The sequence below is a fragment of the Schistocerca cancellata genome, chromosome 4 (genome assembly GCF_023864275.1).
Source record: "Schistocerca cancellata isolate TAMUIC-IGC-003103 chromosome 4, iqSchCanc2.1, whole genome shotgun sequence".
In the NCBI taxonomy this organism is placed as follows: domain Eukaryota; kingdom Metazoa; phylum Arthropoda; class Insecta; order Orthoptera; family Acrididae; genus Schistocerca; species Schistocerca cancellata.
Window position 1 is genome coordinate 674,774,552 of NC_064629.1, and position 27,124 is coordinate 674,801,675.

Below are 27,124 nucleotides of genomic sequence, written 5' to 3' on the forward strand. Positions count from 1 at the left end.
GCTTGTCTTCGTGCTTGCCAAACCCTGCCTTGACCAAACAGGTTGCTAGATGTCTCCAACTGAGAACGTCTGGGCCAGCCGGTGTGGCCGAGCGTTTCTAGGCACTTCAGTCTGGAACCGCACGACCGCCACGGTCGCAGATTCGAATCCTGCCTCGGGCATGAATGTGTGTGATGTCCTTAGGTTAGTTAGGTTTAAGTAGTTCTAAGTTCTAGGGGACCGATGACCTCAGATGTTAAGTCCCATAGTGCTCAGAGCCATTTGAACCATTTGAAGAACGTCTGGAGCATTATGGGCTGGACTCTGAACCAGCTAGAGTTTTTGACTCTCTAACACGCTAATTTTACAGAATTTGGCACGATACCCCTCAGGAAGACATTCAATAACTCTGCCAATCAGTACCAAGGCGAATAACTGCTTGCATAAGGGCCAGAGATAGCGCAACATGTTACTGACTTGCTCAGTTTGTGAACCTCTTTCTCTTAAATAAATAAACTAGTTTTTATGAATTTGTAATCATTGTTGCTATGTGCTTGTTGCTTCAAAAGGCTTTTCTAAAAAAGTTTCAAGAGTAAGATGAGCAGTGTTCACATATCACGTTTTGTAGGATCAGTTCATGGTAGCTATCACACACAAAACCTATTACGTCACTGTGAATAAGTTGTGGTTCTAACTTCCATAACATGCCACTCAGTCTGAAGAAAGTTTCTAAAAGAGACCAAATACGAATATTTGCGCCACACGAAGAAAACTGATAAAGTACGGACGGATAATTTCAAGCACTTTTATGAACTGGCCGAAAGTGTCTGTTATGTTGCAGCAGAACCAACTTTTATTATGTAGAATTTTACGTAGTTGTTTACAAAGAAGTTTTCATCTGTAACAATCGATTTCAAATAGATCGAGTGGTCGCGATTGACTTCGGATTAATGGAAAGAACTGCGAGTTCAGCAGAATTATATCAGAAGTGTAAGATAGTAAATGAGATCGGAATACCCCATAATCGAATGTACCGACTCTGGACAAGCTTTCATGCAACGGAAAGTATTCAAAGAAGATTAGAACATTTTCCATCGGAAATTACTGCCAGAGATGATCGTTACATATTGTTAACGAACTGTTGGATTTGGAAGGAGAATTCAACCTAGCTGTAGCGAGCCATGCAAATAGTAAAAGGGCAAACAAACGGATAGTAGTTTTCTTAGGGAAGGTAGCTTCTACTGTGTGTCCCATTAACAACGCGACGCCTTAATGATCGAAAGCGTTGAGGAGCATCACTTACATGGCGCACCGAATAGACTAGCGCTTGTTCCTCTTTTCTCTGGCATGACTTAACGTGAAACCTGACAAACGTCTCGTTTGCGTCTCGAGAGAGAACACGAAATTCGAGATAATGCCTCTCTATTTGCGGCAGACCTCCCATTATCTTTTCGGCTGGCTGATATTGTGGATTAGGGCTCGTCACTGACGGATCTCCAGGATATCAGAAACCGTTTTTTGACGTGTTGAAGGTATAGGACGTGTTTTACGTGGAAGGTAATCTCTGAATAGGATGTTTAATGACATCGCATGTAGCTTGTCTCGAATATCAAGTACACAAAAGTGAGTGTAAAGTAATAGATTTTGTAGCAAACGGGCAGAAGATAACCGTAACTACACAGAGTGCTCGGTGAGGCGCTGTGCTTCGTAGTCGTGAGGCTTGAAAGGCGAAGTTGAGAGTGCTTTCTTGCGCTCCGCAGAGAGAACAGCAGCGCTGGCGGCCGGGACGGGGAGATCCGAGACAAGCGGCTGTGAGCAGCTACCTGCCGTCCCCTGGGGCAGCCGGCCTCGGGGGGTTGCCTTCAGCAGCCGAGTATCTGCCTCTGGCAGGCAGCAGGCAGGCGCTGCGTTCTGCGTCTCCCACACCGCGGACGGGATGCAGGTTCGGCGGGGGCGTCAGGTGTTAAAGGTCAACAGGACGGAGCGGAATGCGACCTCACCGTCAGATGGTGCTGTGTTCACACTAGAACAAACGCGAACACAACGTTACTTTGCTAAGCCTAATCCGGAACGCTGAGAGTGAGGTTATGAGATACCGTCTGTCAGAGCATAACATCAGAATAATGCAACTAGGAATGATAAAGTTTATTAGCGACCAATGCAAAATTAATAATAGATGATCTTGACAAAGTTTGTATGTTTAAATTTATCCACGTAACATGTAATGTTTTGAGAACTGCAACTGTACTGTAAATTTATGAAATAATTTCTACTGCTTCAATCACTTTTCTACTAATACCTCGCATGTAAGACTTTCTGGAAACATGTAACCGCCTGTCAGTGGAATTTTTAAGCTGTTCCGCCTTCGTCACTGAGCACTGTACAATGTTGTTGTTGTTGTGGTCTTCAGTCCTGAGACTGGTTTGATGCAGCTCTCCATGCTACTCTATCCTGTGCAAGCTTCTTCATCTCCCAGTACCTACTGCAACCTACATCCTTCTGAATCTGCTTAGTGTATTCATCTCTTGGTCTCCCCCTACGATTTTTACCCTCCACGCTGCCCTCCAATACTAAATTGGTGATCCCTTGATGCCTCAGAACATGTCCTACCAACCGATCCCTTCTTCTGGTCAAGTTGTGCCACAAACTTCTCTTCTCCCCAATCCTATTCAATACTTCCTCATTAGTTATGTGATCTACCCATCTAATCTTCAGCATTCTTCTGTAGCACCACATTTCAAAAGCTTCTATTCTCTTCTTGTCCAAACTATTTACCGTCCATGTTTCACTTCCATACATGGCTACACTCCATACAAATACTTTCAGAAATGACGTCCTGACGCTTAAATCTATACTCGATGTTAACAAATTTCTCTTCTTCAGAAACGCTTTCCTTGCCATTGCCAGTCTACATTTTATATCCTCTCTACTTCGACCATCATCAGTTATTTTGCTCCCCAAATAGCAAAACTCCTTTACTACTTTAAGTGTCTCATTTCCTAATCTAATACCCTCAGCATCACCTGACTTAATTCGACTACATTCCATTATCCTCGTTTTGCTTTTGTTGATGTTCATCTTATATCCTTCCTTCAAGACACCATCCATTCCGTTCAACTGCTCTTCCAAGTCCTTTGCTGTCTCTGACAGAATTACAATGTCATCGGCGAACCTCAGCGTTTTTATTTCTTCTCCATGGATTTTAATACCTACTCCGAATTTTTCTTTTGTTTCCTTTACTGCTTGCTCAATATACAGATTGAATAACATCGGGGAGAGGCTACAACCCTGTCTCACTCCCTTCCCAACCACTGCTTCCCTTTCATGTCCCTCGACTCTTATAACTGCCATCTGGTTTCTGTACAAATTGTAAATAGCGTTTCGCTCCCTGTATTTTACCCCTGACACCTTTAGAATTTGAAAGAGAGTATTCCAGTCAACACTGTCAAAAGCTTTCTCTAAGTCTACAAATGCTAGAAACGTAGGTTTGCCTTTCCTTAATCTTTCTTCTAAGATAAGTCGTAAGGTCAGAATTGCCTCACGTGTTCCAGTATTTCTACGGAATCCAAACTGATCTTCCCCTAGGTCGGCTTCTACTAGTTTTTCCATTCGTCTGTAAAGAATTCGTGTTAGTATTTTGCAGCTGTGGCTTATTAAACTGATTGTTCGGTAATTTTCACATCTGTCAACACCTGATTTCTTTGGGATTGGAATTATTATATTCTTCTTGAAGTCTGAGGGTATTTCGCCTGTTTCCTACATCTTGCTCACCAGATGGTAGAGTTTTGTCAGGACTGGCTCTCCCAAGGCCGTCAGTAGTTCCAATGGAATGTTGTCTACTCCGGGGGCCTTGTTTCGACTCATGTCTTTCAGTGCTCTGTCAAACTCTTCACGCAGTATCGTATCTCCCATTTCATCTTCATCTACATCCTCTTCCATTTCCATAATATTGTCCTCAAGTGCATCGCCCTTGTATAGACCCTCTATATACTCCTTCCACCTTTCTGCTTTCCCTTCTTTGCTTAGAACTGGGTTTCCATCTGAGCTCTTGATGTTCATACAAGTGGTTCTCTTATCTCCAAAGGTCTCTTTAATTTTCCTGTAGGCAGTATCTATCTTACCCCTCGTGAGATAAGCCTCTACATCCTTACATTTGTCCTCTAGCCATCCCTGCTTAGCCATTTTGCACTTCCTGTCGATCTCATTTTTGAGACGTTTGTATTCCTTTTTGCCTGCTTCATTTACTGCATTTTTATATTTTCTCCTTTCATCAATTAAATTCAATATTTCTTCTGTTACCCAAGGATTTCTACTAGCCCTCGTCTTTTTACCTACTTGATCCTCTGCTGCCTTCACTACTTCATCCCTCAAAGCTACCCATTCTTCCTCTACTGTATTTCTTTCCCCCATTCCTGTCAATTGTTCCCTTATGCTCTCCCTGAAACTCTGTACAACCTCTGGTTCTTTCAGTTTCTCCAGGTCCCATCTCCTGAAATTCCCACCTTTTTGCAGTTTCTTCAGTTTTAATCTACAGGTCATCACCAATAAATTGTGGTCAGAGTCCACATCTGCCCCTGGAAATGTCTTACAATTTAAAACCTGGTTCCTAAATCTCTGTCTTACCATTATATAATCTATCTGATACCTTTTAGTATCTCCAGGGTTCTTCCATGTATACAACCTTCTATCATGATTCTTAAACCAAGTGTTAGCTATGATTAAGTTGTGCTCTGTGCAAAATTCTACCAGGCGGCTTCCTCTTTCATTTCTTAGCCCCAATCCATATTCACCTACTACGTTTCCTTCTATCCCTTTTCCTACACTCGAATTCCAGTCACCCATGACTATTAGATTTTCGTCTCCCTTCACTATCTGAATAATTTCTTTTATTTCATCATACATTTCTTCAATTTCTTCGCCATCTGCAGAGCTAGTTGGCATATAAACTTGTGCTACTGTAGTAGGTGTGGGCTTCGTATCTATCTTGGCCACAATAATACGTTCACTATGCTGTTTGTAGTAGCTTACCCGCATTCCTATTTTCCTATTCATTATTAAACCTACTCCTGCATTACCCCTATTTGACTTTGTGTTTATAACCCTGTAGTCACCTGACCAAAAGTCTTGTTCCTCCTGCCACCGAACTTCACTAATTCCCACTATATCTAACTGTGCAATAGGCAACTAAACTACCAACAAATATTATCCTGTTTCTACAAATGCACTACAGGGGATTAAAATTGCTACACCAAGAAGAAGAAATGCAGATCATAAACGGGTATTCATTGGACAAATATATTATACTAGAACTGACATGTGATTACATTTTCACGCAATTTGAGTGCATACATCCTTAGAAATCAGTACCCAGAGCAACCACCTCGGGCCGTAATAACGGCCTTGATACGCCTGGGCATTGAGTCAAACAGAGTTTGGATGGCGTGTACAGTTACAGCTGCCCATGCAGCTTCAACGCGATACCACAGTTCATCAAGAGTAGTGACTGGCGTATTGTGACGAGCCAGTTGCACGGCCACCATTGACCAGACGTTTTCAATTGGTGAGAGATCTGGAGAATGTGCTGGTCAGGGCAGGAATCGAACATTTTCTGTATCCAGAAAGGGCCGTACAGGACCTGCAATATGCGGTCGTGCATTATCCTGCTGAAATGTATGGTTTCGCAGGGATCGAATGAAGGGTAGAGCCACGGGTCTTAATACATCTGAAATGTAACGTCCACTGTTCAAAGTGCCGTCAGTGCGAACTAGAGGTGACGGAGACATGTAACCAATGGCACCACATACCATCACGCCGGGTGATATGCCAGTATGGCGATGACGAATACACGCTTCCAATGTGCGTTCACCGCGATGTCGCCAAACACGGATGCGACCATCATGATGCTGTAAACAGAACCTGGATTCATCCGAAAAAACGACGTTTTGCCGTTCGTGCACCAAGGTTCGTCGTTGAGTACACCATCGCAGGCGCTCCTGTCTGTGATGCAGCGTCAAGGGTAACCGCAGCCATGGTCTCCGAGCTGATAGTCCATGCTGCTGCATACGTCTACAAACTGTTCGTGCAGATGGTTGTTGTCTTGCAAATGTCAGTTGACTCAGGGATCGAGACGTGGCTGCACGATCCGTTACAGCCATGCGGATAAGATGCCTGTCATCTCGACTGGTAGTGATACGAGGCCGTTGGGATTCAGCATGGCGTTCCGTATTACCCTCCTGAGCCCACCGATTCCATATTCTGCTAACAGTCATTGGATCTCCACCAACGCGAGCAGCAATGTCGCGTTACGATAAACCGCAATCGCGATAGGCTACAATCCGCCTTTATCAAAGTCGGAAACGTGATGGCACGCATTTTTCCTCCTTACACGAGGCATCAAAACAACGTTTCACCAGGCAACGCCTGTCAACTGCTGTTTGTGTATGAAAAATCGGCTGGAAACTTTCCTCATGTCAGCACGTTGTAGGTGTCACCACCGGCACCAACCTTGTGTGAATGCTCTGAAAATCTAATCATTTGCATATCACAGCATCTTCTTCCTGTCGGTTAAATTTCGCGTCTGTAGCTCGTCATCTAGGCGCTTCAGCCCGGAACCGCGCTGCTACTACGGTCGCAGCCTCGGGCATGGATATGCGTGATGTCCTTAGGTTAGTTAGGTTTAAGTAGTTCTAAGTTCTAGGGGACTGATGACCACAGCAGTTAAGTCCCATAGTGCTCAGAGCCATTTGAACCAGTTTTGAACGTTTTACGCTGTATAGTGCAGGAATACGCATAACTGCCGATTTTGCAGTACTGTTAAACCCCGTGTTGTCCATGAAGAGCCATTGCGCTCGCCGTACGTGACTGTGCGGTGTGGATTCACAATCACCTTTATTCTCAGTTCGTTCTTCTTCTGAGAGAATGTACCTAGAGGGCCTGTCAAGCGTACCGTGAAGTCTGCACGTTATCGAGACTGCCTTGTATAGCATGTGATTCCTGCTGTGGAAGAGCGCAGTTCTATGGAAACCTCTGTTTTCGTGCAAGATAGGGCAACAGCTCATGTCGCTCGCCCAGTGAAAGATCTGCTTAATGGAATCTTCTACGAGCATGTAACCTCCAGAGGTTTTCTAGATGCGTGGCCTGAAAGATCACCTATCTGAATCCATGTGACTTTTGGCTCTGTAGATATCTAGAAGAGATCGCTTACTAGGGGCACGTTCGCTTATGTACCTGAACTGAAGATCAGTATCCAGGAACACGTTGCTCAGATTCCACAGGAATTGCTGCATGTCGTATTATAGACACTGCATCTCGTCGACGTCTCCGGTGCTCATATTGAACAAATTGTCTAAGCGGCGGTCAGTAATAGAATCAACATTATCCCTTGCTCACTTGTTTGACCTTTTCTACCAACGACCCTTTGTTAATCCATTACATAACCCATAAAAACATTTCTATAGGCCTTTCTTGCATTCACAGCGCCAGATTTGCGCTGGGTGGTCAAAATTGGAACAAATGTTTCCCAGATCAAATCGGCTCAGCACTGACGCATTAGTATATCTACCCACTTTCCACGTCACACGACAATTACAGCCCACACACTACCTCTGTGAAAAGCTCCACTTTAATTGTAACCACCTGGTGTTAGTAAAAACGTGGCTGCAGCAGCAGAAAATGTTTCATGAAGTTTGTATGGCACTGCTGAGAAGTGAGACGACACGAAAAACGTCGTCCAAACATTTCACAACGTGGATAGTTATTTGCTAGACAAAATACATACTTTGAAACACATCATATTACATTTGGAAGTCTTTTCACTTTATCCATTGTGTTTTTTTTCTTGCTAAGTAGAAAATAATTTCGTAGCCACACGGTATTTTCCTCCTTCATAGCGCTGATTTTTTTTTTCACAGTTAAAATAGGCTTTTAAATGAAAATTGTTTTATCTCTTTATGTTCTTTTTTACACACAGTGTAGGCTTTCTCCTTGTACAAAGCACTCCGTCTTCGAGCCACAAGTGGCTCTGTGTGATCGTCGCCATTCGAATTACATTGTGGAACGTTTTGACATTCCGTTCAAATGGCTCTGAGCACTATGGGACTCAACTGCTGAGGTAATTAGTCCCCTAGAACTTAGAACTACTTAAACCTAACTAACCTAAGGACATCACAAACATCCATGCCCGAGGCAGGATTCGAACCTGCGACCGTAGCGGTCTTGTGGTTCCAGACTGCAGCGCCTTTAACCGCACGGCCACTTCGGCCGGCTTTGACATTCCGTCTACGATCTGGCACATGAATTGTGGACCTGTCATACAGCTGTTCATTTAAATGCTAGATCGACGATGATCCATGACTAATACACTATCTGATCAAAAGTAACCAGACGTCTAGTATTGGAGTTTAATACAGGGCTTGTCCACCCTTCGTCTTTAAGATGGATTCGTCTTGGCTGGGGACATTTTCAAAGAGGTCTCTGAATGTCTGTGGAGGACTGGGGACCATTCTTTCTCAAGATGTGAAACCAGAGAAGACAGTAATATTGGACACTGGGGTCTGGAACGAAATTATAATTCCTCCCAAAGATGATCCATTGGGTTTAGGTCGGGACCTTGGGCAGGCCACTCCGTATCAGGAATGTTATTGTTCACAAGCTATTGCCTCACAGATGGTGCTTTATGACAGTGTTCATTGCCATGCTGATACAATGAAGCTTCGCAGTACACATTTCAGTACAAACTGTTTGTAACATTCTTCATTTAGCGTTTTCTTAAACGTAATAAGAGGACTGCACGCTAACTATACGTAACGCTACTATGGCGTAACACCACCTCCTCCATAATTCACTGTTGGCATCGAACATGATGGCAGGGGCGTTCCCGAAGTAACTGCCAAAACCATACATTTCCGTCGGATTGCCGCAGGATATAGCATGATTCATCACTCGTTTCCAAATACACTGTCCAGTGGCGTCGCTCTATACACACTTCAAGCTTCGTTTAGCATTGACTACATGAATGTGTGGCGTATGACGAGCTGCTCGACCATTGTATCTCATACATTTTAACTCCTTACACACAGTCATTGTGCTAGCTGGACTGTAGGAAGCAATTTGGAAATCATGAGTGATACACTGAAGAGGCAAAGAAACTGGTACACCTGCCTAATATCGTGTAGGGTCCCAGCGAGCACGGTGAAGTGCCTCAGCGCGACGTGACATGGACTCGACTAATGTCTGAAGGAGTACTAGAGGGAACTGACATCATGACTCCTGCAGGACTGTCCAAAAATCCGTAAGAGTACTAGGGGGTAGAGATCTCTTCTGAACAGCACGTTACAAGGCATCCAAGATATGCTCAATAACGTTCATGTCTGGAGAGTTTGGTGGCCAGTGGGAGTGTTTGACTCAGACGAACGTTGCTGGAGCCACTCTGTAGCAATTCTAGACGTGTGGTGTGCCGCATTGCCCTGCTGGAATTTCCCAAGTCCGTCGGAATGCACAATGAACATTAATGGATGCAGGTGATCAGACAGGATACTTGCGTCCGTGACACCAGTAAGAGTCATATCTAGACGTCCAGGGGTCCCATATCACTCCAGCTGCAAACACCCCACACCATTACAGAGCCGCCACCAACTTGAACAGTCCCCTGTTGACATGCAGGATCCATGGATTCATGAGCTTGTCTCCATACCCGTACACGTCCATCCGCTCGATACAATTTGAAACGAGGCTCGCCCAACCAGCCAACATGTTTCCCGTCATCAACAGTTCAATGTCGGTGTTGACGGGCCTAAGCGAGGCGTAAAGCTTTGTGGCGTGCAGTCATCAAAGTTACACGAGTGGGCCTTCGGCTCCGAAAGCCCATATCGATGACGTTTCGTTGAATGGTTCGCACGCTGACATTTGTTGATGGCCCAGTACTGAAAGCTGCAGCAGTTTGCGGAAGGTTTGCACTTCTGGCACGTTGAGCGATTCTCTTCAGTCGTCGTTGGTCCCTTTCTTGCAGGAACTTTCTCCGGCTGCAGCGATGTCGAAGATTTGATGGTCTACAGGATTCCTGATATTCACGGCACACTCGCTAAATCGTCGTACGAGAAAATCCCCACTTCATCGCTACCTCAGAGATGCTGTGTCTCATCGCTCATGCGCCGACTATAACACCTACTTAAATCCTGATAACCTGCCACTGTAACAGCAGTAACCGATCTAACAGCTGCGCCAGACACTTGTTGTGTTATATAGATGTTGCCGACCGCAGCGCCTTATTCTGCCTGTTTATATATCTCTGTATCTGAATCCATATGCCTATACCAGTTTCTTTGGCCCTTCAATGTATCTTCCGCTGGTTTCATGCGACTCTTTACAACTACCCTCCGCAGTGATCAACAGTCCCTGTCCGTCAGTACAAGAGATCTTCCTGATTTTGGGTTAGCTGTGGTTACCTCTTCATGTTTCCACTTCACAACCACATCAGCAACAGTCGACTCTGGCTGCTTTGGGATGGTTGATATGGCCCTGATAGATTTCTTACTCGGGTCACATTCAATGACTAGCCTACATTCGAAGTCGCTGAGCTCTCCTGACGGACCCACTCTGCTTTTACTGCTCCTTTGCATCTACATCTACATCTATCCCGACATCAGTACTCGGCAAGCCACCCGACAGAGTGTGACGGAGGGTACTTCTGGTACCACTAAATGATCCCGTCTTCCCTGTTCCATTAGCGAATGGCGTGTGAAGAACGACTGTCGGTAAGCCTTTGAGTCAGCTCTAATTTCTCAAATTTTCTCGTTGTAGTCATTTTACGAGGCATATATGGGAGGAAGTAATATGTGGGCCTACTCTTCCTGGAAAGTACTCTCTCGAAATGTCAATAGTAAACCTCTTGGTGATACACAGTCTACTTTTTCCTATTATTTGTTTTAAGTTGTCATTCCACTTACAGTCGTCCAGAGACTTCCATATATTTTACGCAATGGTGTAGTTCTACAGTAGTGGACTTCTTTTCCTATGTGTGCGCAATATGTTACATTTATTTATGTTCAGAGTCAACTGCCAGAGCCTGCACCATTCATCAATGCTCTGTAGGTCCTCCTGCAAATCGTTACTGTCTTCTGGGGTTTCTATCTTCTTATTGACAACCGCATCATCTGCGAACACGCTTAAAGAGCTTCTGACGCATTGTAATAGATCATTTATATACACTATAAACAGTGACGGTAATATCACACTTCTTTGTGGTTCTAGGCGCTACAGTCTGAGCCGCGGGACCGCTAGGGTCGCAGGTTCGAATCCTGCCTCGGGCATGGATGTGTATGATGTCCTTAGGTTAGTTAGGTTTAAGTAGTTCTAAGTTCTAGGGGACTGATGACCTCAGAAGTTGAGTCCCATAGTGCTCAGAGCCAGTTGAACCATTTTGTCTGGCGCAGCTGTTAGATCGGTTAGTGCAGCTTATCAAGATTTAAGTCGGCGCATGAGCGATGGCACACAGCGATGGCACCCCAGCCGGCGGAACACAGCATCTCCGAGGTAGCTACGAAGTGGGGATTTCTCCGTACGACCATTTCACGAGTGTACCGTGAATATCTGAAATCCAGTAAAACATTAATCTCCGACATCGCTGCGGCCGGAAAAAAATTCTGCAAGAATGGGACCAACGACGACTGAATAGAATCGTTCAACGTGACAGAAGTGCAAACCTTCCGCAAACTGCTGCAGCTTTCAGTGCTGGGCCATCAACAAGTGTCAGCGGGCGAACCATTCAACGAAACATCATCGATATGGGCTTTCGGAGTCGAAGGCCCACTCGTGTACCTTTGATGATTGCACGGCACAAAGCTTTACGCCTCGCCTGGGTCCGTCAACACAGACATTGAACTGTTGATGACGGGCAACATGTTGTCTGGTCGGGCGAGCCTCGTTTCCAATTATATCGAGTGGATGGACGTGAATGGGTTTGAAGACAACCTCATGAATCCATGGACCCTGCATGTCAACAAGGGACTGTTCAAGCTGGTGGAGGTTTTCTAATGGTATGGGGCGTGTGCAGTTGGAGTGATATGGGACCCCTGATAAGTCTAGACACGACTCAGACAGATGTCACGTACGTAAGCATCCTGACCGATCACCTGCATCCATTCATGTCCACTGCGAATTCCGACGGACTTGGGCAATTCCAGCAGGACAATGCGGCACACCACACGTCCAGAATCTTACAGAGTGGCTCCAGGAACGTTCTTCTGAGCTTAAAGACTTCCGGTGGCTACCAAACTCCCCAGACATGAACATTATTGAGCATATCTTGGATGCCTTGCAACGTGCTGTTCAGAAGAGATCTCCGCCCCGTCGTACTCTTACGGATTTATGGGCAGCCCTTCAGGATTCGTGGTATCAGTTCCCTCCAACACTACTCCAGACATTATTCGACTCCATGCCACTTCCTGTTGCGGCACTTCTGCGTGCTCGCAGGGGCCCTAGACGATATTAGGCAGGTATACGAGTGTCTTTGGCTCGTCAGTGTAGTTGTCTTGGTATCGGGGTTTCTCAATGCATAACGAACAATATGTATAACGTTGTTACCCTTAACAGCAGAGTTCAGAGCACTCTGTAGCTAGCGTGATCTGGTGTACCGACCTATCCGCATTCACATGTCTGATTAGCTTGTGCTGATTTTGTATACAGGATGGTCAGAAAAGTCTGAAAAGCTTGTAGAGATGTTGCATTGAGACATAAATGTTAAGAAAAAAATCGGTATGTTGCGCCGTTTCCGAGTTATTTAGTTCAGAAGTTAGCCAATCAGGTCGTCGCGCGCAAATTCAAGGGTCAGGTAACCAAACAAAGCACTCGTTGGGCTACACCGCCCCTGGCAGGCCGCCTGAATGTGTGCGCACGACGCCCCGATTGGCAAATTTCAACGTTAAATAACTCGGTAACGGCGCAAAAGTATCGAATTCTTTTCTTAACATTTATGTGCCAGTACTACTTGCCCTGTAGCATCCCTACAAGCTTTCTGACATTTTCTGACCACCCTATATGTAGCAGGGATGTGAAATGAATCACACCTCTTCTTGGCTTTATATGCTATAGTTTCTTTCTCTCGTGAATGTATTGGAAAAATTGGTAGACACGTCGGTCAGTGTCGTTATTGTTTCATTCTCTTTGCAACGTGCTGGTTCTCAAGGTCTTTAACTGAATTTGGCTCGTAATTTGGTCCCCAGTTATCTGCCTCGCCTTGTCAGTGTCACTTTCCTGGCTGATATCGCCAGGATACACTCTCAAAATTAGTTCCAGCGCTTCTCTTGCTATCGCACTAAATTCTTTTGTTAATCTCAGAAGGATGCTCCTCTGCATACGTCTTAGTTGTGCTTTCGCACGTTCGCGGGCTAACTGCTGCGCATACACGTTTGCTGGGAATCCAGCAATGACAGTAAAGATGGCACTATGTCAGCGGCAGCCAAGGGCCATATAGTAGCAAACTGAAATAAAGGCAGGCCGCAACTGTTAGCGCCTATATTCATATCGATGATATGGCGGAGGTTCGAGTCCTCCATCGGGCATGGGTGTGTGTGTTTGTCCTTAGGATATTTTAGGTTAAGTAGTGTGTAAGTTTAGGGACTGATGACTGATGACCTTAGCAGTTAAGTGTCATAAGATTTCACACACATTTTTTTTTATGACCTCAGCAATTTGATCCTTTAGGAATTCACACACATTAAAGTGTGACTTGCAGTTGTTTTGGACATCAATAAGTCCCGGCCTTGTTTATTTCTCAAACGATTCACTGTCGTGACGGAGCACCATTCTATACGCTGGCCAACTAGCCTGAAAGAACAGTAGGAACAACTGACGAGATGGACTGTAAGGGTACTGGAGAACAACGTCAGAATGATGCACTAAAACAGACGCAAACAAGGACACTAAACGCCTTTCAAGCAATCTTTTCGCGGAACACAGCACCCTGAATGAAATTTGGTTCAAATGGTTCAAATGGCTCTGAGCACTATGGGACTTAACATCTGTGGTCATCAGTCCCCTAGAACTTAGAACTACTTAAACCTAACTAACCTAAGGACATTACACACATCCATGCCCGAGGCAGGATTCGAACCTGCGACCCTAGCGGTCACGCGGTTCCAGACTGAAGCGCCTAGAACCGCACGGCCACACCGGCCGGCTAATGAAATTTCAGCCACCGCTGCATTAAGTGACATTGCTGCTGAACAGGGGGAAGATCTCTCGTTGCTGAAAACCATAGAAGCCTTGAAGAATGAGGAACCGACCAAAGAAGGATTGAAATTAATAAACTGAGTATTGTATAAGAGGAATTATAATCCGATGGGGCGAAAATGGTCGCTCGTCATCCCATCTCATCTACGGCCAGTGATCCTTAAGTATTTTCACGACGCTCCAACATCTGGTCATCCGGGATTCGTGAATACTCGAGACAGAATCAGACGTAGGTATCACTGACCAGCTGCCTATCGATGAGTTAGAAATCATATGAGCCACTGTAACGAATGATAACGAAGGAAGCTTCACCTCCGGGGCATCTTGTACTAATCTAGCCAGTTGCAGCACCATTCCACCGAATTGAAATCGACCTCTTGGGGAGGTTCCCGAAACCGAAAAACGGCAAACGATGGATAATAGTCTGTACTGACTACTTCACTCGCTATGCTGTCACGAAAACTGTGCCGATTGCTGAAGCTCCAGAAATTGCAAAGTTCTATGTAGACGACGTCGTTCTGAAATGGAAAAGATTTCCAGTCGTGACTGGTGTCAGAGGTAATTTCACGTTGCGACATCACCAGCAGGATGACAACTGCCTACCATCTACAGATGAATGGCCCCACAGAACGATTTAATATGATTTCGTCAGATATGCTCTAGTTGTATGTTGAACAGAGAGACTGAGATACAGTATTGCACTTCGTGACATTTGTATGCAGCACAGCGAAGCAAGACACTACAGCGTTCACTCCGTTCTTTCTGCTCCGTGATCGCCGAAACTACAACTGATAAGCTGTTCCCGTTTCAACCGGACGACAGTCGGGACGACTACGTGAAAAACCTCATTACCAGGACCAAAGAGGCAAGACAGATACGTCTTTATTGTCTCCTGTTTTAGTAATTACCGCTCGTCCTGTTTTCCAAAACTACGAAGTGCTCCCTGGTCAGAATGAGCCGTCGAGAATACTTGCTATAGAAGGTACTATCTTCGAAGTCACATGCTGGAAGATGTGTTGCCCTTAGCGTAAGTAAGTTTAAGTTAGATTAAGTCATGTGTAAGCTTAGAGACCGATGACTTTAGCAGTTTGGTCTCATAAGACCTTACCACACATTTCCAATTTTCCAATAAATTATGACAGAATCTAGAGTTTTCCCTTTCTTATCTTATAGATGACTGAGCCTACCTTTTCCTCTGCAAAAGGAAGTACAACAACCCTGTGATGAGAGTTAATATGCCGATGATTTCGAAGGCATGTTGATCGTCGTTGTCTCTAAAATGGATCAAATGGCTCTGAGCACTATGGAACTTAACTTCAGAGGTCATGAGCCCCCTAGAACTTAGAACTACTTAAACCTAACTAACCTAAGGACTTCACACACATCCATGCCCGAGGCAGGATTCGAACCTGCGACCGTAGCGGTCGCGCGGTTCAAGACTGTAGCGCCTAGAACCGCTCGGCCGTTGTCTCTACTGGCGTCGTCTTCGGGAAGAAGTGTCAAGAGAAGGTGATCCGCTGACTCTTTCCAACTCCTCGTATTGCTCCCTAATCACTTCGTAGAGTTGAAATAACTACATGTGATTCGACATTCCCAGACAGAAGTTTGTATGGTTGTCTCCAGTTACTGATTTCACAAGTAATGTTACTTATGCACTTGCATAAGATTAATGAGTCAGTCCTGATACTTACCTTTAAATTGGTGGTAATTCTCCAAATATACGTAGCTAGCGCTCTTGTATCTACGGTGATAGTTGATACAGTCGCCATGCGTTTCGTACTGTTCGTCTTAAATTGGACAGTTCAATCCATAGTGTTTTTGAGATATTTGGAAACCTCTTCTTAGTTACTGTTATATTTCCTAACACTTCATTCAATCTGTGTGCTTTGAAATCGATGCTGCATTCATTGCAGTGAAATAGAAATTCCCCTAGTACACGAGTTAGGTGATCCCAGTCGGCACGGTCTATGTCTAAAGCAGTTGCATTGGAAATTAGTCCAGTTCAACCAGCATGTGCAATTCCTAGAATAATATGATACCACTGCCGTCACTATTAGTGTCATTATATTTTACGTTCCTACCGTGGATTCTTTCCATGACCGACCTGTTCGCTATGTTCCAATACATATGTGGCTAACCACACCTGTTCACGACAAGTGAATATTTGAAGACTACATGATTGTTAGAGTGCATACACCAAATAGCTGCTTACAATAAGTAATCTTTATTTACGACAGACTGGACAGACGTAAAGAAAGATTACTTATTGTAAGCAGCTATTTACTGTATGTACTCTAACAATCATGTCGTTGTCAGATATATATTACGCTGCTGGCCCTAAAGAAGTAGAATATTTGAGGATTATGTGATTATATTTTTGTGCTCACAACCAACCAAATAACAGAACAAAATTCAATTTTTTAAAAATATGTCTCCTTCTATCTAATAAAAGCACATCTGTACACTATAAAATAAAATTAATCATCCCTAAATTAACCTATTGTAGCAGTCCGTTTGCTGTCGATGATGTCTGTACTTTCAGTAACAGCAGTTGGGAGGATTCAAAAGATGGAACAAATTCAATATAACGACAAGCAAGTCATATTTTACAGCAATGTCTGTAAGTGCTGTAAGGAAAAGTCCAACTCACTACAGATCATGAGGAAGCAGCATCTGGCTTATCATCTCTTGGTGTGACGTCGTAGCGTAACACACATATTTTTGTATCACTTGCACTGTTTTCGTAGTCTTAGACAGTAGAATTCAAATTCAGTAAATACTTCTTGTTTTTACATGTTCACACTTTTTAGACAACACTGATTATGTTTTGATCCAAAGTCTCACACTTTTCTTAGCTATCGAATATGTGAATTTTATACATTTCGGGCTGAAGTATTTGAAGATGATCCTTAAACAACCCAAGAAAAAGCAGTCGGCCCAGTATTTTGCGAAACTGTACGGTGAAGTAAGAGTCAGACTTAAAATTTCGTAGCTACAGCGTACGTAATTGGATTGTTTAGATACGTACGACAGTCAAGAAAACACAGAGTCTAATTAAGCTGCGGTTATTCTTTTGCAGCGATGCTGACTGTTTCGCTTTCATTTCGTCTTCTATAACTGTAAGTGCTCGCCCAGTCCCAAGTGTTCCTCTCAACTCCAGTTAAGAACCGTGCAGGTTTCTGCCTGCCGGCACAAGCCGGAGAACCCGCAAGAGTGCGTCACAAGAATTATACGTCTGTCCGGGCTGAACGCAGCCCGTGGCCATGCGGCTGGCGACGTGAAGGGATCAACGTACTTTCCCAAGTCCTGCGCGTCTATGAAAGGAGGAAGCAGGCCAAAGAACGATGGAGGTAACACCATCAGCAGCCCAGTAGCGCGGCTGACTGTTGCTATCGTCTTGTGTAGACAGCGCGAAGTAAGTTAGTTGAGAGTACGTTTTGTGCGTTGCTCAACTGAAGAGCAGTTTCACCGTTTATTGTAACTAGGTCGCTGTAATCATAGTCGTAAATATGCTCTAGTTAGGGTAATGTCCTCGAATCAGTTGAGATTCTCAGCCTTGCCTAAATTATATTATTCTTGGAATGTCTGGTACAAAATGTCCAAAGAGAGATAGCAAATATTCAACATCCCTGCGACAGCTGCGCGCACACTGATGGGCTAGTTGAGTAGCGTCTGTTCTTCTCATAGCTCGTGGAAATGATAAGTCTCACAGCTGGCATATCTCTTATTTCTCAGGGCACACTACATGCAACAGACCCATAGATCGAGAGTGTCCTCATTTGTATGGACTCCACTGATTTCCTGCTGTCTTTTAGGAGGACAGGTTATAGGGAGTGAATAATCCCTCCAGAACAGAGTTTCCTAAGAACTCTTACCAGAATGAATGACATATGTAAATTGATCTATTTGTAGTGAACAGTGAGCCACAAATATGCTGACTTGCACGCCAAAAACTTTCAGCAATTTTTAGCCCGCAGCAACTATCCTTCCGCCCTGTGACTGCTATAGTCTGCTTGCCGGCAAGGAGAAGGAAGAATGGTCAAAGCTGTTCAACAAGGATATCAGCTTCAATTAAACTTGGTATTTGGTAACCGAATAGTTCCTACTACACCACGCATGGTTCCTTATTTCTGGACTTTAGCAGAGCAAAATTGTCACCAGTAACTGTCTAAGAGCCGTACAAATTACTGTCAATAAAATGAATAACCTACTAAAATTAATATACTCTAGAAACTTAAGTTGAAGAGGAGGAGATTAGTGTTTAACGTCTCGTCGACGGCGAAGTCATTAGAGACGGAGCATAAGCTTGAGTTACGGAAGGACAGCCGGCCGCTGTGGCCGTGCGGTTCTAAGCGCTTCAGTTTGGAACCGCGTGACCGCTACGGTCGCAGATTAGAATCCTGCCTCGGGCATGGCTGTGTGTGATGTCCTTAGGTTTAAGTAGTTCTAAGTTCTAGGTGACTGATGACCTCAGAAGTTAAGTCCCATAGTGCTCAGAGCCATTTGAACATTTTGGAACGGAAGGACAGAGAAGGAAAGCGGCCGTGCCCCCTTTTTTGCACGATACCATTTTTTTAATGTGGTACCAAGTGGCAATGGTGCAACAAATAACAGACATAAACTGCTTTGTACAGTACAAAACAATAATGGACTGTGTCCCTCTTCGTGATTCCTCGCCGATATCGTTGTACCTCTTGTTGCCGCCAAGCACGTTGTCGCATTTTTCACTTTTTTTTCTTTTTAATAGCTCATCAATAGGAGAGGGGAAACGGCCTTTCCACAGTGGATAAACCGGTTCCTGTCAGATCACCGAAGTTAAGCGCTGTTGGGCGTGGCCGGCACTTGGATGGGTGACCATCCGGGCCGCCATGCGCTGTTGCCATTTTTCGGGGTACACTCATCCTCGTGATGCCAATTGAGGAGCTACTCGACCGAATAGTAGAGGCTCCGGTCAAAGAAAACCACCATAAGGACCGGGAGAGCAGTGTGCTGACCACACGCCCTTCCTATCCGCATCCTCAGCTGAGGATGACAAGGCGGTCGGATGGTCCCGATGGGCCACTCGTAGCCTGAAGACGGAGTGCTATGCTAATAGGAGAGGAATCAAAACACTTTAGGAAGGAAATAACTTAAAGGAAGCAAAATACACCTTTCTTTTTAGTTTACAACGATACTATCACTGGGACCACTTTACTAAGGAAATGAAACGTGTTCTCGAACAAAAAGAGAGAAAAGAAGAAAATCTCCGCTGGTGAGTGAGTATGAAAGCGGTCCTCGCCGGTGATTCTGGTTTTGGGCACGTCATCTCGTAGAAATGAAGGAGAAACCGTTTCGTCATGGTCTGTGTATGCCTCTTCGTCGTGCTCAACGTCAGCTTCTGACACCTCGGACATTCCAGCTCAGCGGGGGATCTCCTAACACACTCCCCAAGAAATTAGAAAAATGTTGTTAGTATCTCGAGCTGCACACAAACGTCGTATGTCGTTCATGTAGATGGTTCCAGAAATCCTGCACATTCTTCGGGCCGTCGTGAAGCAGGTAAAGCACTGCTTGTACTCGTGTCCATGTCACAGCGTTCGTCTTCGCTCGCGGGTAGTAAGTTGTGTCCAGAAAAAGAACAATCGTATGGTCAATGGCTTGTTGTCCTACACGGAGAAGGAAGGAAATCATTTTCGTCACTAGATGCCACACTTCCGCAGAGGGGCCGCTCATAAAACGGTGGGCGTCGGCGTCTCTAACTTGACACGTTCGACATAGCGGGGAATTCAGCATATTGATGGCGTGGAGGAGGGATCGGGTGACTTGTTTACCGTTAACTGCCAGGTACTACGTCGTCCGTGTACCTGTATCAAGGGTAGTATGGTGAACTGTCCGCCATATCACCGGCCAATGGACTGTGGGGTGCCGTGCTTCCGCACGGTTGGCGGGGCGCCTGCTCGTGAGTATTCGATAGATGTGCGCTGTCGTCGGTCTATTGGCCAGTAGACCTGTCATAACGTAGGTACATTCACGGCAAAAATCTCTGATATGATGAAATGATTCGAAAATGTTCTTCAGCATCACCGGCGCAATTCGAGAAGCTGGTGCCATTTCGTGTATGAAGAGTCCCGACAGACTCCGCTGTTGTCTATCCCATATTTTCAACATCACGCTGAGATATCAAATTCAAATGGCTCCGAGCACCATGGGACTTAACTTCTGACGTCATCAGTCCCCTGGAACTTAGAACTACTTATACCTAACTAACCTAAGGACATCACTCACATCCATGCCCGAGGCAGGATTCGAACCTGCCAAACTGTAGCGCCTAGAACCGCTCGGCCACGCAGGCCGGCACGCTGAGATAAAGAGCCATCGTAGGACCGTGAAAGGGTACGAGCCCGAGACTTTCTCTACCAATAGGTAGGGTCGGATCTTGAAAGGTAATCCGGCGCGCCGGCCGGGGTGGCAGAGCGGTTCTAGGCGCTACAGTCTGGAACCGCGCGACCGCTACGGTGGCGGGTTCGAATCCTGCCTCGGGCGTGGATGTCTGTGATGTCTTTAGGTTAGTTAGGTTTAAATAGTTCTAAGTTCTAGGGGACTGATGACCTCAGAAGTTAAGTCCCATAGTGCTCAGAGCCATTTGAACCATTTTTGAAAACCGCTTGGCCACTTCGGCCGGCGCACTTAAGTGTGATTTGCAGAGTTTCCATGTAGAGGTAGGTGAATGCGAGTCCAGTGTGCTAACCACTGATCTACCCTGCTCGGTTTAAGTTGAAGAGGATGGCTTGCATTTGTAGCATTATGTGCAAGATATAACAAACAAGGAGGATGAGCACTTAACAGCGTTTTGAAAATTGATGATTATTTACCCTTCGCGTTAGTTCAGAATATATTAAATGCTCAAGTATTAAAATGTATCTGTACACTGAATAGATTCTGTAATTAAACTGTTATATTTATTTAAATTTTTAAAATTTATCGATTATTACCATTCATATGTCTAGTTTGTTTTACGGATCCACGTTGAACCGTAAAATATTATATTCCGTTATTCATAACAAAACAAGTAGCCAGCTACTAAATTTTCTTTATACTGTAGTAGTTCATAAATGAAGTAATTTTTAAATTAATTTGTCAGAAGATTGTTTGATATTGTCATTGGCTACGTGTACTTGAGGTGATTAACCTAAAAAAGGAAAAAACTATTTGGTGTATCGTATTGGGAGTGATAGCCATTTGTCCTCTTTCTTACTAATACCTTATCTCTGTTTCGACAAAATGTTTTCCATAGTTTCAGAGCGATGCTGGCAATTCTCAGATTACTCCTATTAAGATGATTTATTGCCCTATTTTAATAGAACTTAGTGAAATAAACGAGGGGAACGTATCCGGTATACGAATAGTTGGCGTCACCATATGGGCTACAAAAATACATAAAATATACGAAAACCCAACGGAATACGGGTTACGCTACAGACAGTGAAATTATGAGCACACCTTTCCCAAAATTTGAGCGTAAAAACTTTGTTGTCATTATAGCTCTTAATGGGGCAAATACTCAGTATTTTGACAGAGAAGGTGGTACATATGCCGTCAGTGAAAAACCTAGTGCAGAACCTAAATGAAGCAGCTGGTAGTGAGGGTGTACGAAAACGTACGAAACTTGTGGGTTGTTATCGAATAAGGCAATGTCGGAGGCCCAATTCCTCAAATCTCTGTGATAAAATGGCCTACGTCACAGAGATAGCTTCTAACTGAGATATTGTCTTTTTCAGCCACTCTTAATATGACTGACTGAGGCTGTCCCGTCGACATCGAGGTCATTAGTGACAGATTGTGTCAAAGATGGTGACGGAAACTGGCCGTGCCTTTTCAAATGAACCATCCGCTTTTGCCTTGAACTATTCAGGTGAATCACGGAAAACATGAATCTGGATGGCCGGAGGTGTTTTTGAACCATCGTCCTTACGAACGCGAGTCCACTGTGCTAAACACTGCGCCACCTCCCTCGGCAGGTACAGGATTCAAGTCCCCGTCCGGCTGTTCACATTTGGGTTTCCGGGGATTCCATAAATCAATTTAGGAGAACGCCAGGATGGTGTTCTCCTCCATCCAATTCTGTCCGAAGTTGTACCCCAGTTGTAAATGACGTCACCGCCGAAGGGAGTAAAATTCTAATATTCTTTCCTTTCTCTATTAAATTAAGGCAAGAATAGTTGTTGGTACACGACCTTCTCAAGCTGAATTTCTCTAACATTCCAACCATTATCATTATTTTAGATCTGAATGGGACGATATAAACGTTTGTCGATTTATAATGGAATATCCATATATATTATAAAAGGGTATCTATGTGAGATATATTTGGCCAGAGTGAAAACGCTTCACAAGTGCTCGAGGATGTTCTATACCTCTTTCTAAACCACTGGACCGATTTCAGCCAAACTGGGTACACAAATCACTTACTGTAGAGAAAGAAACTGTGGGGAATATTCACAAAAGCTTCTGCAAAGTCTATGGAGCATCTGCTGTGGACAGAAGTACAGTTAGTTGCTGGGCACCGGGGGTGAGGTCATCAGAAGGCTGTTTGGCAGAGCTCCACGATTTGCAGCAGTCAGGGAGACCATCCACGGCTGTCACACCTGACACACCTGACTTGTACTTGTTTGTGCCATTAAAGGATGCCATTCGTGGAAGACATATTGAGAACAATGAGGAGGTGATTCACACAGTGAAGCTCTGATTTCGCCACCAGGACAAGGACTGGTACCGACAGGGCATACACGCCCTTGTTTCGCCCTGGAGGAAGGCCAAAAATGGTTCAAATGACTCTTAGCACTATGAGACTTAACATCTGAGGTCATCAGTCCCCTAGAACTTAGAACTACTTAAACCTAACTAACCTAAGGACATCACACACATCTATGCCCAAGGCAGAATTCGAACCTGCGACCGTAGCAGTCGCGCGGTTCCAAAATGTAGCGCCTAGAACCGCTCGGCCACAGCGGCCGGTGAGGAAGTCCATAGTACGGGATGGAGATTACGTGGAAAAATAGAGTGTGTAGATAAAACACCATTCTTCGTGTGTGTAATTCTCATTATGTGCAATAAGGAATTGTTGAAGAAAAAATGCGGTGTATTACTTTCTGGGCAACCATCGTAATTTTAACTCAAAAGAAAGCAGCTGCTGACAGTTGTGAGTACTACCAAACCGTCAGTTTAGTAAGACATGATTGCAAAATACTCACACATATTCTTTACGGAAGAAATGAAAAACTGGTAGATGCCAACATCGGTGGAGATCAGCTTGGATACTTGAGAAATGTAGTTAAGCGCGACGCAGTATTGCCTTAAGACTTATCTCAAAAGATAGGTTAAGAAAGGCAAACCTACGTTTATAGCATCTGTAGACTTAGAGTAAGATTTTGACAGTCTTGACTGGAATACACTGCGAAACTGACCACTAGATGCCACGAGAGGCCCACCCATCATTGTATAAGGAGGCGGAAATTATTGTGTTGTCTTTAGAGAAGCGGTAACAGTAGAAGGGAAGATCAGGAGAGTTCAGTGTCATCGACCGTGGGCTAGTCATTGGATGCCACCTGAGTAACAAGCCCACCGAGACATTTCAACCTTACTGAAGCTGCCCAAGTCGATTGTTGGTGATGTGACTGTCAGGTGGAAAGGCAAAGGAGCAAGCACAGCTAAACCAAGACCAGGCAGAACACATACGAGTATATGTAAATTGGAGGTGGAGAGCGAAGAAAGGAAAGCAAAGGGAGGGGATCACTGTTATTAGCTGCTTGGTGACATTATGCAGAATCAACGGCGACGAGTGAAAATGTGTACGAGACCGGGATTCGAACCTGGGATCTCCTGCTTACTAGGCAGGCGCATTAACCACTGCACCATCCGGGACACAGTGTTATCGCAACTACGTGGACTATCTCGGCACGCCTCACGGCCGATCCACACTTCCATCGAGCGCCACTTCTCCGCACTCCCTGTAGATTTCCTCTATATTCGCTTACTGAGATTCCCACAGGAGGTCGGACGTATTTGTGCATCTGCACAGAAGAAGGTGAATCCATTGCCCAGCTAGGCCAATCAAATTATATGAATGCATGTCCGAAAGCACAGACACCATGTATTCGTACACTTAAGAGCCCAAGAAACTGGTTTCCGCAGCTCGTGGTCTAGTGACTAACGTTGCTGCCTCTGGATTACGGGGTCCCGGGTTCGATTCCCGGCCGGGTTGGAGATTTTCTCTGACCGGGGACTGGGTGTTTGTGTTTTCCTCCTCCTTTCATCATCATTCGTGACAGTGGCTAGATTGGATTGTGTAAAAATTTGGACTGTGTAGACATTATGACTTTGTACGGGCGCTGATGACCGCGCAGTTGATCGCCCGACAAACCAAACATCATCATCATCCTCTAAGAAACTGGCACACCTGCCTTATATCGTGAATGGCCACTGGGAGCACGCAGAAGTGTCGCATCACAACGTCGCATGGACTCGAATAATGTCTGAAGTAGTGTTGAAGGAAACTGACCATGAATCGTGCAGGGCTGTCCATAAATCCGTAAGAGTACGAGGGGGTGGAGATCTCTTCTGAACAGCACGTTGCAAGGCATCCAAGATATGCTCAATAATTCTCACGTCTGGGGAGTTTGGTGGCCATCGGAAGTGTTTGAACTCAGAAGAGTGTTCCTGGAGCGACTTTGTAGCAATTCGGGTCGTGATGGGTGTCGCATTGTCCTGCTGGAATTGCACAAGTCCTTCGGAATGAACAATGGACATGAAGGGATAGAGATGATGAGACGGAATGCTTACGTACGTGTCATCTATCAGAGTCGTATCTAGACATATCAGGGGTCCCATATCACTCCAACTGCACACGCCCCACACCATTACAGGTCTCTCACCAGTTTGAACAGTCCCCTGCTGACATGCAGGTTCCATGGATTCATGAGGTTGTAACCACACCCGCAAATTTCCATCGACTCGATACAATTTGAAACAAGACTCGCAGGACCAGGCTACATGTTTCCCGTCGTCAACAGTTCAACGTCGGTGTTGACGGACTCAGTTGCGGCGTAAAGCTTTTTGTCGTGCAGTCATCAAGGGTACACGAGTGGGCGTTCGGCTCGGAAAGCCCATATCGATGATGTTTCGTTGAATGGTTCGCACGCTGACACTTGTTGACGGCCCAGCACTGAAATATGCAGCAGTTTGCGGAAGGGTTGCACTACTGTCACGTTGAACGATTCTCTTCAGTCGTCGTTGCTACCGTTCTTGCAGAATCTTTTTCCGGCTGCAGCGATGTCGGAGATTTGATGTTTTACCGGACTGCTGATATTCACGGGTCACTCGTAAAGTGGTCATATGGGAAAATCCCCCTTCATCGCTACCTTGGAGACGCTGTGTCCCATCGCTCGTGCGCCGATTATAACACCACGTTCAAACTCACTTAAATATTGATAACCTACCATTGTAGCAGCAGTAACCAATCTAACAACTGCGGCAGACACTTGTTGTCTTATCTAGGCGTTGCGGACCGCAGCGCCGTATTCTACCTGTTCACATACCTCTGGTATGCCTATATCAGTTCCTTTGGCGCTTCAGTATATAATACGACCACATATACTTATGGACGGGGCTCGTCGATCATTGCAGAGCGTGTTTGTAAAAAAAATCGCATGAAATCAGCTGAAGGAATCACTCGAGAGTTCCAAAGTGCTACCAGCAGTCCAGCTACTGTGCGTAGGGAGTTAAAAAGAATGTGGTACAATGATTGATCAGCTCCCCATAAGCTACATATTTCTGTGCTAAGCTACGCTTGAGGTTCTTTAAAGAGCGGCGTTACTGAACGGTGGATGACTGGAAACGAGTGATACAGAGTGATGAATCACACTTTACGCTGTGGCAATCCTATGGAAGGGTTTAGGTTTGGTGAAAGCATGTAAAACGTTTATTGCCATCATGTATAGTGCCAACAGCGAAGTAAGGAGGAGATCGTGTTACGGTATGTGGATGTTTTTCATGGTTAGTTTGTGGTCTTCTCATTGGGCTTAAGAAAATGCTAAATACGGAAGGATGTGGACACAGTTTATAGCATCGTTTATTGCGTGTCATAGAGAAACAGTTCAGAGACGATGTCTGACTGTATCAGCATGACAGTACATCCTGTTATAAAGCAGCATCTGTGAGGCAATGGTTTCTCGACAGTTACATTCCTGAAATGGAATGGCCTGCCCAGAGATCCGACCTGAAGCTCCTGGAAGACTTTTGGGGTGAGTTAGGAATTCCACTTCGCTCCACACCCCAGCGTCCAAGTAGCACACTGGACTCGCATTCGGGAGGACGACGGTTCAATCCCGTCTCCAGCCATCCTGATTTAGGTTTTCCGTGATTTCCCTAAATCGTTTCAGGCAAATGCCGGGATGGTTCCTTTGAAAGGGCACGGCCGATTTCCTTCCCAATCCTTCCCTAACCCGAGCTTGCGCTCCGTCTCTAATGACCTAGTTGTCGACGGGACGTTAAACACTAACCTAACCTAACCAGCCTCAAATACTACTGCCGTCTATGATTTCGGCTCTTGAGAGGAATGGATTTGCCATTCCCCCACAGACATTCAGACGCCTTACTGAAGTGCCACCAGTAGAGTTACAGCCATCATAAATGCAAAGGGTGTCCATACCCCGTGTCAGAGTTCACTAATAGGTGTCCGGATGCTTTTGATTACATGGGGTACATTGTTCCCTACTACCACATATGAACCGACATGTTAATTGTAATGAGAATATTGTGTTGCCATTGTATAGTGTTAATAACATTGTTCATAAATAACTCACTTTCAATTACTGTGCTGTCTGATGAAATGCAACGACTTTTTAAGCATCTCAATTTCCAACTGCCATGCAACGTAACCTTA

At 44.9% G+C, this 27,124-nt stretch overlaps 1 protein-coding gene and 1 pseudogene across 1 annotated transcript in view; both read left to right on the plus strand.

Moving 5' to 3' along the window:
* The window catches only part of LOC126184377 (uncharacterized), a 704,935-nt gene that overhangs the window by 440,914 nt on the left and 236,897 nt on the right, over positions 1-27,124 (plus strand). The gene's annotated exons all lie outside the window — the stretch shown is intronic.
* Positions 18,970-19,087, plus strand: LOC126185979 (5S ribosomal RNA; annotated as a pseudogene).